Consider the following 16,506-nt stretch of genomic DNA (forward strand, 5'->3'; position numbering starts at 1 on the left):
ACATCTTACTATATGATAATACGAAAAAGCGACTTTGATTCTCATGTTTCATTATATTTCATTTCCTTTGCAATTAAGCTACCACCATGCCCCCTGTCCTCCTCCAACTTTATTAGGTAGTTTAAAATTACATTGCGATTTGCTGGGACTTCAGTTGCTTTTTCCATCTGACGTTTAAACGCTGATTACAGTAAATGAAACACAGTTGTTTAAGTGATATAGCATACAAAAATAACTTCTTGATTTCTGTGAAAATGCAGTTTTTTTTTCATTTCCTGAACAAGCTCCAAATTTGCCAACTCTGAGCATCGATGTTAACTCTGGGTTTTAAATTTAAGTCTTTGAGGAAATAAATTTCTTCTAAACCATTGCTATCACCACGTAAATTATCATTCGGCACTAACTCTGCGATGAAGTCGTTCCTGTGTAGACTTTTTTTCCTGGTTTCTCTCTCGCATAGTCAGGAATGAGCATGTCTTCCTTCACTCCCACTCAGTAACCCTATGAGCTAGGTAGGGCCTGATACAGGTGTGGCTTGATGTTATAGCTGCCAAGGCTGTCACTATGCTAAAATTAAAATGAAAGTTACTTAGACACTTCCAAAGCTGGTCTTTATCTTCAAATGGGAACATCTCAAGACACCCAGAATGGGCGCTGTGGTCTGCCTCTTCCCCGTTCATAAGCCCTTCTTCACCAGTGGCCTGGAAAGGTTTTTGTTTTAGTTGTTTTTAAACAAAGCATTATACATAATACCTCTACCAAACTAAACATAATTTTTTGTAGTTAAATGGAGAAATTAACGCCCCCCCCCCCCCACCTTTCCCTCCTTTTACACCGCAAGAAAAACTCACTGGCCTGGGAGTAGCCTCTATCTGCCAGCCTTGGCCAGTGAAGAGGATTCAGAGAAGACAATCTAACCATCCATCAGTAAAAGGCAGGGGCGACAAAGGGAAATAATGAAGATGTAGCCTCAATGGTGCATTCCTGTGCAAGGTGCCCTGATTTGCCACCGTGATAGCAGTTACCTTCGCTGACTTCGTTTGCCTTGCTGCAGTTGGTGGCTACGACCAGTTTCACCACACCTGCAACTCTTCCCTTGAACGTGTCCACATCCTCCACAAGAACAGCACTGCGGCGCATCAGCGTGGTCACAGTCACGAGCTTGATGGGCTGGTGTACCACAGTTGTAGCAACACTGCTCGTCTCGCGCGCAGGCTCCTTGCAGTCCTTGGCACTGTGCCCACCTCCACCGCAGTTATAGCGGGCATTCTCCTGAAGATCACAATCCTTGGCAAGATGACCAGAGTCTCCACAAAGATAACACATGTCTGGAAGGGACAAGGAAACAAACTGGGAACCTTTAACGTCTGCCACGGCCAATAGCTCCCTCCGGTAGGGCATTCCCGGGCCCAGTGGCCAGCTCGCCCCTACTTGACTCATTTGTTGCTGCTCACGGCTGCAGGTAGATTTTGTTGGACCTCTGAGTGTGTCACAGAAGTCGAGATTCCGACGCAGCCCAGGTGAAGGAGGCTCTCAAGGTAGAGGCTGTTTATTTTCAGGGTCCTGGCCTGCGCCACAAGGGCACCATGGCTCCCTCGGCCTCCCCCACGCAGCCCACGCTTTATTTTTCCATACCCTTAAAAACGTCATTCTGAAAAGGGCCACCCTGGCAAGAAAAAATGTATAAGAATCCTTCTTTCCACCCCTCCAAAAAAGTGAATGGGCAGCCACATTATAAGCAGAAAGTATGTTTATCCAGCAAGTAAAAATCTCTGATCTTTTGGATTTCCAAAAAAGTATCATTGTCAAAGGTGTAGTGGTTATACATTGGGCTGCTAACTGTACAGTCAGCAGTTTGAAACCACCAGCCACTCCAAGGAAGAAAGACGAGGCTTTCTACTCCATTAAGAAGTTATCCATCTCAGATCCTCCCAGGGGCAGTTCTGTCCCGTCATAGAGGGTCTCCGTGAGTCAGAATCGACGGGATGGTAATGAGCTTGGTTTTTCTTTCTTTTAAATCGTTGCCAAATTGCTCAGGTACTCCCAAAGTTATGAATAAAATCCACTATGATGGAGTGCGAAGTGGGTTCTTTTATAAATACTTGAAAAGCAATAAAAGTTTTCAAAGAAAATGAAGGTACTCATGCTCTTATTGCTTAGCTGAGTGGAGTGCAATACGGGCGTTGCGTTCGTCCACTGTCTTCAAAGAGCGCTCTCGCGGTCCATTGTCCCAACGCCCTGTCTTATCATTTCAAGTGGACTAGGAGACATTTTATGTAGCATGATTTCATATGCCAATTACACAAATACTGACTCAATCTGGAACTCTTTCGAATGGGTTTTAAATATCTGTGACATATACTCTATAGCTTCTGGAAAAATAAAATAGCCACATCGAAGGGGAAGACCATGAAATGGAAGATGAGAAAAAGCAACTATCTTTATTCTAGCGATGGCACCATTGTGCCCAGGTCCCAGCTTGTAAAATGACCACATTTTAATGGAGACCAGATTTAAAACAAATGTCTAAGTGTTGAGAAAGAAATGACCTCCGTGTTGCATTTTTTCCCTGAGGAGCCCCCTCCATCGCCGCTGTGTGGGCAGATGTAGCATGGTTCCCTGTGGCCCCACTGATCTGGGCTCTAAGCAGAAGACAGGTTATTCCAGGCCATTAGTATCAACATAGGCTTAAATTAACAGCCCATTTAGCATCAGAACATTTATTGCAAACTAAGCACTGACATACTTCAGAGAACTGCACACTGCAAAACAGCCGCCCCCTGTTGGCTGTAGGTGTTTTTCACAACAGAATCCATGCCTGACCTTCAATGTTCAAGCTTCAGGTGTCACATCTCCTCAGTACCCTGGTGCTGTGTCTTTCTCTTCGCCGAGGCTGCTCTTTTTTTTACATCGGAAATGCTATCAGCTTAAAACACAACTTATAGAGCTTCATTAACATAAAAAAGAGAACCTTATTAACATGAAATTACAGCAACATGTATCGGGGTTTGGATTTCCAACGCATTTTGGGGGTAGGGGGTGGGAAGGGGACACAATTCAATCCATGATGGGTGCAGACACAGAGACCCAGATAAAGAAAACGACTTCTCAACGACTGGAACTTGATCGCTTTCCTTAATGCTGTCTTCCCCCCATAACGCTGCTGCGGCGGTGTGAACTTGCATCGGCCAAGAACAAACAAATGGGGTTGAGGGTGAAGCCTTCGAAGTCCACTCTCCTGCTCGAGGTGGGACAGTCATTGCCTCTTGCAAGTACTGCCTTATAGAGTGGCTACGAGTCGTAATCAACTCCAGGGCAGTCGAGTTTGGAATTTGGTTTTGCCTCATAAATGAATAACTGAATTCATTGTGTGTTCCCATGGATTGATCAGAAGCAAATACTTGGTAAATAAAGTTTGGTGAAGTTTTCTCCTTCCTTTGATTCGGTGGCAATCTTCATGTGACATGTATCATTCCCAATTTCTCCTCCTCCTTTTTGGAACAATTTATTGTGTTATAGATGAAAGCTCACTTAACAATCTGTCTCCCCGTTCAGCCGTTCGTGCACCAGTTGTTCTGTGACACGGGCCGCTATCCAGCCCTCCCCTGTGCCACGGTTTTCTCCATTCCCACCCATCCAGGTTCCCTGCTCCTCCTCTGACCTCTTGTCTTTGGAGCAAATGCTGTCTGTTGGGTCCCACATAACCCGTTATTCTAAAGAGCAATCGACTTCTTACACATCTTATTGTTTATTTTAACTGGCCTATAAAATTACAGACTGAAGAATGACCTCTGGGTGTGACTTTAGTTCTAGGTAATCGTCTCAGGGGCTCCTCCTGTCTCTATCAGTCCAATAATTTTTAAACAATTGATAAGAATTTTGTTTTACGCCTTGCTCCCCTTCTAACCACGATCTTCTGTTATGTCCCTAGTCAGCGTGGCCTGTTATCATAGCCAGGCACCATCCAGTTTTTCTGGTCTCAGGTCAGAAGATGCTGTGGTTTGTATGGGCATTTAGTCCCTTAGACTGATTGCTTCCTCGAGTCATTTTCTTACTCCTGCTCCAGATGGGAAGCGACCTATCCTTGTATCTTAGATGGGCATGCACAGGCTTTTAGGATGTAGAACATTATGAATTATGCTATGCCAATTGACTCAAGATGTGCCTCAAGGCGATGCACAGTAACTCAGTTCCATGAAGTGTTTGAATATGCTGTTTCCATAGCTGTGATACTATGTGCTCTATTATACATATATGAATGCATAGCACATATACATAAAAGGGTGCTTCAAAAGTTTGTGGAAAGTGGAATGAAAAGATAATAAGAATTTTCTACAATTTTTGAAGGACCATTATATTTATATGTGTTGGGTATTTAAATAATAGAATACATATTTTAATCAATACAACTATACTTATATATGTACAGGTATATACTCCTATGAGGAGCCCTGGTAGCATGGTGGGTTATGTATTGTGCTGCTGGCTGCAAGGTCAGCAGTTTGAAACCACCAGCCACTCTATGGAAGAAAGACGAAGCTTTCTATGCCCATAAAGATTTACAGCCTTGGAAATCCACAGGGTTACTATGAGTTGGAATTAACTAGATAGCAGCGACTTTGATTCGGAATTGGGATAGATTTCCACATACCCTCTCATACCTATATGGCATACATAGCTCCCTATAAAACCAGTCACAAATTTTGGGTTCATATTATAATCCCTAGTGGTTAAACCGCTTAACTGCTAACCGAAAGTTGGCAATGTGAACCCACTCGCTCCTCTCTGAGGATCCCTGTTCTTAGGTTTGAGTTCCTCACCATTTTTCTTATGTTTGAGCCCATTGTTGCAGCCACTATGCTAATGCATCTTGTCAAGGGCCTTCCTCCTTTTCATTGCCCTACCACTTCTCTGAGCATGATATTCTTCCCCAGGGACTGGACTTTCTGGACAACACAGCAAAGTATAAAAGATGAAGTCCTGCCATTCTTGCCTCTAAGGAGCCTTCTGGTGGTACTTCTTCCAAGACAGATGCTTGTTCTCTTTTGGTAGTCCAAGTACTTTCAATGCTCTTGGCCAGCACCATGCATCCATTCTTCTTCGGTCTACCTAATTCAAAGCTCAACTTGCATATGAGGTGATGGGATGTACCATGACGTGGGTCAGGCACACCTTAGTCCTCAAAGTAACATCCTGGCTTTCCAACACTTTCAAGAGATTTTGTGCAGCACAGTTACCTTTACTCCTTTAGGAAAGTCTTTTTTAAAAACATACAATAAAATCTTTTGATGAATATAAGTATTTAGGTTTTAGGAGCTCTTGATTATTTTCTTGACTATCTTCTATTATTATATTTTAGTGTTTGATTGCATACTTGTGCCATACATTAGAACCCCCAGCTTTGCTCCAGAAAAGACTGATGGCTTAGTGGATTACATGCTGGGCTGCTAATCACAAGGTTAGCAATTTGAAACCACCAGTGACTTGTGGGAGAAAGATGCAGTTTTCTAGTTCCATAAAGATTTACAGTCTCAGAAACCCACAAAGGCAGTTCTACCCTATCTCACAGGGTTGCTGTGGCAGTTACATCATCTCCTGTCAACTTGAGCAAAGGGGTGGAGTCTAGCCTGTCAATCAGGTAACTCTGTGTGGGCATGGCCTTGTCCTAAGGATTCTGGGAATTCCTGTTTTTCTCCTGGCAGGTGGGACACAGACTCTGCTAGACACTCCTGTTGATAATCCACATGGAGCTGATGGAACCAGAGCCCTGGAATTGGAGAATCCATGTGGAGACCCACGCCAGTGCTGAGATGCTTCCACTGCCACTGGATCCACAAGACTTTCCATCCACTGGCCTGTGATGTTCTGGCATTCAGCATCATTGCATATTGCATGAGTCTGAAGAGGAATTTACAAATTGGTTTTGGAAATATGGGCTAAAATTGGACTTGTAGACTTGATCTGGATTGGGCTGGGATGTTTTCTTAATATACTATTACTCTTTGGAATAAAGCTCTCTCTTACATATAGATGAGTGTCTCTGGATTTGTTTCTCCAGTCTACCTGGATAAACACAGTTGCTATAAGTTGAATTGACTCCAGGGTCATGAGTTTAGAGCTTTGCTCTTATGTTATCAATCATCCAGGAACTTTATGCTTTTAGATTTAACATTAAGGTCTTTGGTTCATTTTGAATTAGTTGTTGTGTATGGTATCAGGAATGTGTCCTGTTTGATCTTTCCACATATACATAACCAGTTTTGCCAGCACCATTTGTTAACGAGACTGTCTCTTCCCTATTCAATGGACATTGACCCTTTGTTGAAGATCATTTGTTTATAACTGAATGGATTTACTTCTGGGGTCACAGCTCTGTTCTGTTGGTCTATAGGTCTGTCACTGTACCAGTCCCAGGTGGTTGTTGTTGTTTTCTGCAAAGGCTTACCTTTTGAATGGAGATCGGAACCAGAGAGTGGGCACATGTATTTTCTAACAGACTTATATAATCTCAGGCATGCAAATCACATTATACACATGTAACAGAAAGGCCTTGTATAAGAGGCATCCATGTAACAGGAAGGGGACATGTTAGGGCCATACATGTGACAGGAAGTACATAACAAGACGGGTGGGTTCTAGAGTTAAGATGGCGATTTAACTTTGGTTGTCTCTGAGCTGGCTTGACCTTAGATGTGACTGAGCTCTTCTCCGGGGGAGGAATCTATGATCCTTAACCCAAGGGAGTGGGCCATACTTAGGGTGATCACTCTTGATGGCAGACAACCTCCAATGGGATAGTAGCAACCGTGTGTTTGCAAGCAGCATCTTAAAATTGGTATTATTACAGGGGGGCGATATGGGGAATAACTTTTTAGTTAGGAGAATGTGGCGAGGATACATCGCCAACTCACAAGTATGAAGGCCTCCCTCCACCAAAATCTGCCTCCAGGCTCTTAATTATGAGCACAGAGAATTTTTCTGCACACACTCTCTTCTCAGTTTTCCACATTTCCCCCTTTTGTTTTATGTTTTAAATTCAAAAGGGCTACAGAGGGGACATGGTCTCTTTCTGTCAGTTGGAAGCCTTCTGACTGCCAAGACAAAAATGACAATAAGTAATACAGTCAGACCGGAACTTCAACTGTGTGAGAGACTTTGCGCCCAGACACGTGGGTCAAGTCCCTCAAGCCCATCCACCAAATGCTTCATTGTGCCAGAGCTAGGGGATAATTGAAGATCTAAATGTACTGAAAATCTCCTTCCTTACAGTCCCAGGCTGTTTTGACAAGTGAGTTTATAAAGTAGTTCTGAGATCCAGAAAATGAGGCCTCCTACTTCCTTTTTTCTCAGTGATTCTTTAGCTATTTGAGCTGCTTTACTTTCCATATAACATTAGAGATTAGTTTTGCCATTTTGTGAAAGAATGTTGTTGGGATTTGGATTGAGATTGCATCGTATCTATAGATACCTTTGGGAAATACTGATGGACATTTTCACAATGTTAATCGTCTAATTTGTGCATAAATAGAAAACTAGCAGCCGACACTATTCTCAACGGAGAAATGATTTTCCATTTACTTAGGTCTCTTTTGGTTTCTAGTGGTCGTACTTAGTAGATGTCCTTGTATAGGCCTTTCATATCCCTGGTTACAGTTATTCTTGGCCATTTTGTCCTTTGGGAGTTATTGTAGATGCCACTGTTTTCTTCATTTCATTTTCAGAGTTCTCCTGCTTTCTGTAGAGGAATCTAACTGATGTTGATCTTGTACCTTGCCACTTTATTGATTGCGTTTATGAGTTGCAGTCAATTTCTTATGGGCTCTCTGGGACTTCCTGTGCTATGATTACATTATCTGTGAGGAGGCACAGTTTTACTTCTTCCTTACCAATTTGGATGTCCTATATTTACCGGTCTTGCCTTATTGCTCCAGCTAGGGCTTCAGGACAATATGAAGAGTGGCGATAGAGTGTATCTTTGTTTCATTCCAGTTCTCGTAGGAATGCCTTCTGTAGTTTTCCATTGAGAATAATGTTGGCTGCTAGTTTTCTATGTACACACTAATTTTGCTGAGTAATTTCCCTTCTATTCATATTTTGCTGAGAATTTCTATTAGGAAAAGATGTTAGGATTTAACACATGTCTTTCTGCACCCGTTGGCATAATCATGTGATTCTTTTATTTATGTAGTGAGCTACATTGACTGGTTTTGTAATGTTGATCCAGGCTTGCATCCCTGGTATGAATCCTATATGATCACAATATATATCTTGTGATATGCTGTTGAATTCTTCTGGCTTGAATTTTGATGAGAATATTTGTGTCTATGCTTATGAGGGATACTGGTTTGTAATTTTGTGTATGGAGTCTCTGCCTGGCTTTGCTATGCTGTCTTCATGGAACGGATTGGGGCATATGCCTTCCTCTTTTATGCTCTGGAATCGTTTGAATAGAATTGGTGTCACCTCTTCTTGGAATGTGTGGTAGAACTCTCCAGTGAAGCCACCCAGGCTGGGGCTTTTTTTTTATGGTTGGGAAACTTTGTTTTTTAAATGACATCTCCAATTGTTTTCTTTTGTATGGATATATTTCAGTTTTCTAGCTCTGTGCTAGTTCAATTAGATGGCGTGTTTCTAGAAATTGTACATTTCTTCTAGGTTTTCAAATTTGTTAAGAGTGCAGCTTTTTCTTCTTTAAAAATCATTTTATTGGGGACTAATACAATGCTTATCACAAGCCATACATACATCCATTGTGTCCAGCACATTTGTACATTTGTTCCCATCATCATTCTCAAAACATTTGCTTTCTATTTGAGCCCTTGGTATCAGCTCTTCATTTTTCCCCTCCCTCCCGCTCCCCCTCCTTCATGAACCCTTGATAATTTATAAATTAATATTATTTTGTCATATCTTACACTGTCTGATGTCTCCCTTTACCTACTTTTCTGTTGTCCACCCCCCAGAGAGGAGGTTATATGTAGATCCTTGTAATTGGTTCCCCATTTCTACCCCACCTTTGCTCCACCCTCCCAGTATCACCACTCTTGCCACTGGTCCTGAGGAGTTCATCTGTCCTGGATTGCCTGTGTTTCTAGTTCTTATCTGTACCATTGTACATCCTCTGGTCTAGCCAGATTTGTAAGGTAGAATTGGGATCATTATAGTTGGGGGGGAGGAAGCATTTAAGAATTAGAGGAAAGTTGTATGTTTCATCATTGCTACACTGCACCCTGACTGGTTCATCTCCTCCCCATGACCCTTCTGGAAGGGGGTGTCCAGTTGCCCTTAGATGGGCTTTGGGTCCCCATTTTTCACTCCCCTTCAACCACAATGATATGACTTTTTTGTTTCTTGATGCCTGATACCTGATCTTTTCCACACCTCATAATCACACAGGCTGGTGTGCTTCTTCCATGTGGGCTTGGCTGCTTCTCATCTAGATGGCCGCTTGTTTACCTTCAAGCCTTTAAGACCTCAGTGCTATATCTTTTGATAGCTGGGCACCATCAGCTTTCTTCACCATATTTGCTTATGCACCCATTTGTCTTCAGCGATCTTGTCGGGCAGGTGAGTGTCTGGAATGCCAGTTTAATAATAGAACAAAGTATTCTTGCATTGAGGGAGTACTTGAGTGGAGACTCAATGGGCATCTGCTACCTTAATACTAAACCTATAAAATATATACACATAGATCTATTTCCCCATCATCATAAATGAGTATATTTACATGTGTACATACCTGCATCTAGACCTCCACAAATGCCCTTTACCTCCTTGTTCTTTCCTCTATTTCCTTTTACTTTCCTCTTGTCCCACTATCATGCTCAGCCTTCATTTGGGCTTCAGAATTTCCTCTTGGTTAAATTACCCTTGCTCAAGCCTTACCACCCTCCTTGCCACCGATTTTGGATCACTTGTGGTTTCCTTGTCCCTGAGTTTGTTAACACCACTTCCTTCCCCCCCCCCCCATGTCCCCCACTGGAACCATCGTTTTTTCCTCCAGGTTGTTTATCCAGGTATGTTCCCTTCTTGATTCACTCCGTTTTGGGGGGTTCAGATCACACTGCCTCTCCACCAGGTGACCCCAGAAATGCCTTCTGTTCCAGTCTGCTCCAGTAAGGGGACAACATGACACATGCTGTTGTCATTTGCCCAGTCCCCTCTGTGTCCCATTAGTTCCTCGCAGGGATGTCATCCTGGTGTGCCAGCATGGGGTCCAGTCTGGCTCTCTCTTTCTCTTCCCCCCTCCCAGCCTGCCTCCGTGTGGGTGTGGCATGCTGGCCCCTCCTGTAGGTTCAGTTCTTCTCTCAGCCCCACCCACTTCCCAGGAGAGGGTCAGTTTGGCTCTGGTTGGGGCCAGGCTGGTAGCTCTCTCTTTTCATGCATCCTTCCATGTGGCCACACTATCTTCATGCTTTCATGCATCTTGGTCTGCATGCCCTCTCCTGATTCTGTGGAGACGAGACCAGTACTCTCCCCAGGGTGAATTAGTGCCCTGCTTCCTCCATCATCATTTCCCTTTCAATCCCCCCTTTTCTCCCTTCCCCTCCCTCCTTTTCCCATTATTGTGTTGGACCAACATGTACCTCCTTGAGTTTGGTCCAAATGCTCCCAATTCCGTGTATCTCAACCCAAATGTTATGATATAGGCGGCTTCTCTTCTATACCTACTGTGCTGATTACACTTACTTTAGGCGACTCATGGCTAACTTCGCTTAGCGTAATTTCCTCCAACTCTTTCCATGAAAAGACGTGTTTCATGTGCTCATCAGTGCTTTTCAGTGCTGCATAGTACTCCATTGTGTGGATGTGCCAGAGTGTACTGATCCCAAGAGTGCAACTTTTCATGACTTGTAATAATCCTTTCCATCTCAGTTGGTTTGTGGAAATGGCACCCATTTCATTTTTCATCTTTGTTATGTATGTCTTCTACTTTCCTCCGATGTCAGTGTGCCACTGACAGCCTTGCGTTTTCTTGATCCTCTCAAAGAACTGATTTTTATTTTTGTTGATTGCCCCATTTGTTCTTGCTTCTGGGCTTAATCTGTTTTTTATGCCTCAAAAGTAAGTGGTTTAAGACACATCCTGTTGGCATGGCCTCATAACATAACAAAGCAAACTTTATTCCCCGGGGGAAATTATATCTACAAGCATTGGGGTTAGGATTTTGGAGGGGTATATTTTGAGGGCACATAACTCAATCCTAGCAAGATTGTATCATGATATCATTCACATACAAGCAGAAAAACAAGTGAATTTACCTCAGTCATTGGTTCAGAGTTGACATGAGTGCAATATCATTGATCATAAGTGATGATAACTTGCATTCTAAATTATTTACATGTATTAATCCAGTCACTCTGTAAGTTGGGCACAAGCCTTGCATCGGAAAAGCCAAAAGGGGAGAACACGCTCGTCAGTTCTCGAGCTGAAGGAACTAAAGAAAAATCCAGACCTCGAGTTGCGAGGCTGGGGCATTCTACAGACAAGATAGCAAACGGCGCAGGGGACATAAAAGAGGATGGGAGGGATACGCAGGGTCCCTGTCCTGGAGAGGACTGCTTGGGGTTCGCACTTGCCAAGAGGTAGCATCGGATCAAGAACCAATGGCGTCGAAGGAAGAAATCCCAGCTACACTAAAGGCATCAGCCAAGGAGCCTAGGAATTGACAGGACATCCATCCAAATGTTTCAACAAACTGATGTAGCCCCAGAAGCACTCATGTCTATGTCAAAAACTTAGAAGACAGCTATCTGGTCAGCCACCTAGAAAAAAAAATCCCTATTTGTGCCTATTTCAAAGAAAGGTGACCCAAAAGAATGCAGATATTATCTAACAATATCATGAATAGTATATGTAAGTAAATTGTGTTGAAGAGCTTTCAAAAAATAGTTGCATCAGTACATCCACAAGGATATGTCGTACATTTAAGCTGGATTCAAAAGAGAATTTCAGAGGAGGGGAATGAGGGGTTTTTATTGCTGATGACACATGGATCTTGGCGGAAAGCAGAGAATATTAGAAAGATGCTTAGTTGTGTTTAATTGACTATAGAAAGGCATTCAACTGTGTGGATTATAACAGACTATGGATAATAGTATGAAAATGGGAATTCCAGAATGCTTAATTGTGTTCATGGGGAAGCTGAACATGCACATAGACCAGGAGGCAGTTATTCAAATCGAACAAGTGGATATTGCACAGTTTAAAACCAGGAAGGGTGTGCATCAAGGTTGCTCCCTTTGTTGTACTTCTTGGATCTCTGTACTGAGCAAATGCTCTGAGAAGCTGCACGACACAAAGGCGACCTCGGCATCAGAATCAGGAGAACCCGAGCTGTGTGACTGACAAAAGTTCACTTGTGGAAAGGGAAGCCCCCTGAAGCATTACTGATGAAAATCAGAGGTCATGGTCTTCAGTGTGGTGTGCAGCTCAATACAAAGAAAACAAAAATTGTCACAACTGGATCAGTAGACAGAATTATGAAAAACAGAAAAACCATTGAATTTGTCAAGGATTTCATCTTACTTGGATCTACAAGCAATGCTCATGGAAGCAGCAGTCAAGAATGATCCATTTTGCACGGAGGCAAATCTGCTACACAAGACCTCTTTAAAATAGTAAATGTGAAGATATCACTTTGAGGACTAAGATGTACCTCACCCAAGACATAAAATGCTCTGTCATCTCATAACGCACGCGCCAGCTCGGCAGACCAGAGAAGATGTGATGCATGTGAATTGTGGCACGGCTGAACAAGATGCTGAATACCCACAGACTTCTCAAAGAATGAGCACCTCTATCCCATAGGAAGTACAGCCTGGAGATCTGCTTCCAAGAAGAGCAGCCAGTGACAAGCCCACGGAGCACGAGTCTGCTCTCATTCAGGAGCCCGCCATGCATCATGGATTATATTCCCCCAACTCCTGGGATTCCAGCCTGTGAGGAGAAGAGAAGAAAGCAAGATGGATCAGGGAGAAGAGTGGAGCTGTGATGTGATGCAGGCTCACAACAGCCAAAGCCAACCCTGTGGGCATGCCTGGAGCTAGACAGGTTGCTCAGAGTGGTCCTGAGTGAGACCAAGGTGGCCGAGCCGTACATCTCTGCACTCATCAGAAATAGGTTAGCCAGAGAAACAGATGAATGTGAATATGGAGTCTCTTGGTGACAATCCGGGAAAGGCTGGCAGACAGCTTGCCCCGGCATCCGGACAAGTCCTTTTTTGAAGAAGATGTTGGTTGTGCATGGAGTGCCCACAATGATTGAGGTCGTGACTGACAACCATCCCTGTAGTTTCCCATATACAGTAAGAGAGAGAAAGAGCTTTCTTGAACTCCAGAAACTTTTCAGGGACGAACTCTTGTCTGTCTTGGACCAGATAGATGCCTACTCCTTGGCTCCTTGGGCCAAAAATGTGTCTGAGGGTGCAGTTCTATGCAGACACCACCTCGGTCATGTTCAGCCTGTGAGCATCTGGGTGTTCATTGAGGATCGGAGCCCTACCAAGCCCCACAGAGTCAGGAAGAAGCATTTCTTTAAAGGAAAGGGATAGTGGAGCTGTACCTTAAGGACAAGGAAGGGAGTGGAGTGCTGGTAAAAACACGTTTTCCCCGACCTGTTTCTCAGATCCACCTCTCCACTCTGACTTGTTCCTCAGTGACACTGTCAGGCACACACCTTACACAAGTGGAAGTCTGAGACAGGCACGCAGCTTTGCACCAGGGAGAGAAATGACTAACTAGTCTCCAAGTCCACTCACATAAAGGCTCCATGTCAGCTGTCAGTCTCTGAAGTCAGCCTGGTCACCAGAGAACCACTGCTGTAGAGGCGATTCCAGCTCATGGCCACCCCATCGGTTACAGACTAGAACTGCTCTAGGGGTGTGGGGCTTAAATCTTTAGGAATGAGCAAGATTTTCATGTGAAACTCCACTGTGTGGGCTCCGACTCTGTGCCAGGGAGGGTCTACCCTCAAGATAGACTTTACTCTCACTTAGTTCCCAGAGTTGATGCATCCCCAATCTTTCTTTTACACACACACACACACACACACACACACACACACACACACACACACACCATGGCGAGTAAGGGATTTGACCCTACACATTCCAACATCTCACTAAAAAACCTCAACCCAAACTCTGCCATTGGGTAGACTGGGACCCTATAGGGCAGGGTAGAAGTGCCCTGTGAGTTTCCATAACTCTTTAAGGGAGTACAAAGGACGTTGGGGAACCAAACCCGGTCTCCCGTGTGACTGGCAAGGATACTAACCACTATACTAATAAGAATAGCAAGGCATATTATCCCATCTCTTGCACATCAGCTCCCAAACTGCTTTTTTTTTTTTCTGCCCTTGTCCCAGTCCATTCCCAAATTTTCGCCTTTAGTTTTCCCTTGTGATTCTTCTTCGGTTCCTTGGACCTGTCATTTACTCTGGATCTTTCTGAATCTCACACCTACTCAAGGATCCCTACCTTGGATTCATTCCAGACCCTGGTCCTATTTCACCGCTTGGTCCCCACTAACTTCACAACAGCCACCGTTTCTTCTGCCTCATCTCCTGTGAGCGGAGCACAAAAGCTTCAAATGCTTACCTGGGCACATTTGTGAGGCTTTAAATTCTCTGTAGGAAATTAGAATGGAAAAGCACACAGAGATGAAGAAGGAAAAGTACAATTAGGAAAAATCAGAAAGCCAAGAGGCTCATAAAATCATAGTTACTTGGCAGGCTTTCTAGGATCCAGGGTCAGACGTTGCAGGTGACAATTATGTGATATTTTCAGTATCTCCAACGTGGATGGACTTAGAGATGCTAACTTATGATGGAAACGACATAAGGGGCGGGGAGGGAGGGAAAAAAATGAGGAGCTGATACCAAGGGCTCAATTAGAAAGCAAATGTTTTTAGAATAATGATGGCAACGAATGCACAAATATGCTTGACACAATGGATGGATGGATGGATTGTGATAAGAGTTGTACGAGCCCCCAATAAATGATTTTAAAAAAGAGATTAAAATGATAAATTAGCAAATGTATTATTTGATGAAGGAAATGTAATTACAAAAGAGCATTTTTTTTAATGGAAACTTGTAATTTGCTGCCCATTTTATAAGATAAGGGGGGGAAGCCATAAATGTGGGAATTATGTACTGAGCTATTGGGTGGCAGGCAGCGCCACCTTGTGGTGGTGCTACGTTTATTGGTCTGCAGAAGTATGGGCACAGTCTATGAAATGGGATTTAGGAGTGTCTTTCTTCAGAGCACAGCACTGAAGTTACAGCTCAGGGAGAGGGGCGTGTCTGATCAGAGCACAGAGGAGCAAATGAAGAGGGAAGGAGAGAGAGTGGAAAACATCCTGTCCCACCTAATCTAGAGGACGATATTCCTGCTCAGAGCAGTCAAAGCAGAGAGAGGACCCTAGGGCAGGCCCCACCATGAGACAAGACATCCCTCACTGACCCAAAGCCCTACGAGGACAACACTGGAGACACAGTGAGGGAACTCTACCCGATCTGACTCCACCACACCGTCAAAACGCTAAGGGCGTGTAACAGAGCAGCAAGGGGAGTAAAGCAATGAAGCCCCCAAGAAATACCAAAAATAGACTTTGGGGCCAGGATGTAGAACCCCATCAGTCTCGACCAGAAAACACTCCTAAAGGACAACAAACAGACCTGGAACTATTAATAGGCTTTTCTCTCTTTTTTTGCGTGCCAATTCTTTGTTGTTGTTTTGTTTTGCTCTGTCTTGTTTTTGTGCTTACTATTGTCTCTACATGTCTATCTAGACCAGTGGTTCTCAACCTTCCTAATGCCATGACCCTTTAATACAGTTCCTGATGTTGTGGTCACCCCCAACCATAAAATTATTTTTGTTGCTACTTCATAACTGTAATTTTGTTACTGTTATGAATCATATGTAAATATCTGATATGCAGGATGTATTTTCATTGTTACAAATTGAACAAAATTAAAGCATAGTGATTCATCACAAAAACAATACGTAATTATATATTTGAAATATTTATTCCTAATTACAAATAAATGAAATTTTGTCTTAAAGCATGGTGTAACATGGGTAACAGTCTTCCCGCCAGGTAGTCCTATGTGGGTGTATCTGCATGTGGGCAGACCGCCTGGAGATGATAGAAGAACGGTGTCTCGGTTCCTAAGACTATAGGAAATATGTGTTTTCCTATGGTCTTAGGAGACCCCTGTAAAAGAGCTGATCTAGATAAGATAGGTGGGAGAAACAATCCAGAGGAAAAAAATGGGACAGATGGTTCCAGAGGGGACCCAGGAGAGGGGTAGGTGGGGGTGAGGTAGGGGGAGAGTGGGGGAAAGGAAGGGGAGTATCAAAAACCTAGAGGCAAAGGAAAAGTAAGTGATCTAAAATCGGTGGTAAGTAGGGTACAGAATGCCTGGGGCTTGGTCAAAAGCAATGTAGCCAAAAGGAATTACTGAAACTTAAATGATGGCTGAACTTGATAGTGGGACAAG

The 16,506-nt window shown here is 43.5% G+C and overlaps 1 pseudogene; it reads right to left on the minus strand.

Annotated features, from left to right (window-relative positions):
* Positions 1 to 924: 924 nt before the first annotated feature.
* Positions 925 to 16,506, minus strand: part of LOC142451418 (uncharacterized) — a 97,010-nt pseudogene continuing 81,428 nt past the window's right edge.

The sequence above is a fragment of the Tenrec ecaudatus genome, chromosome 6 (genome assembly GCF_050624435.1).
Source record: "Tenrec ecaudatus isolate mTenEca1 chromosome 6, mTenEca1.hap1, whole genome shotgun sequence".
Taxonomy (NCBI): domain Eukaryota; kingdom Metazoa; phylum Chordata; class Mammalia; order Afrosoricida; family Tenrecidae; genus Tenrec; species Tenrec ecaudatus.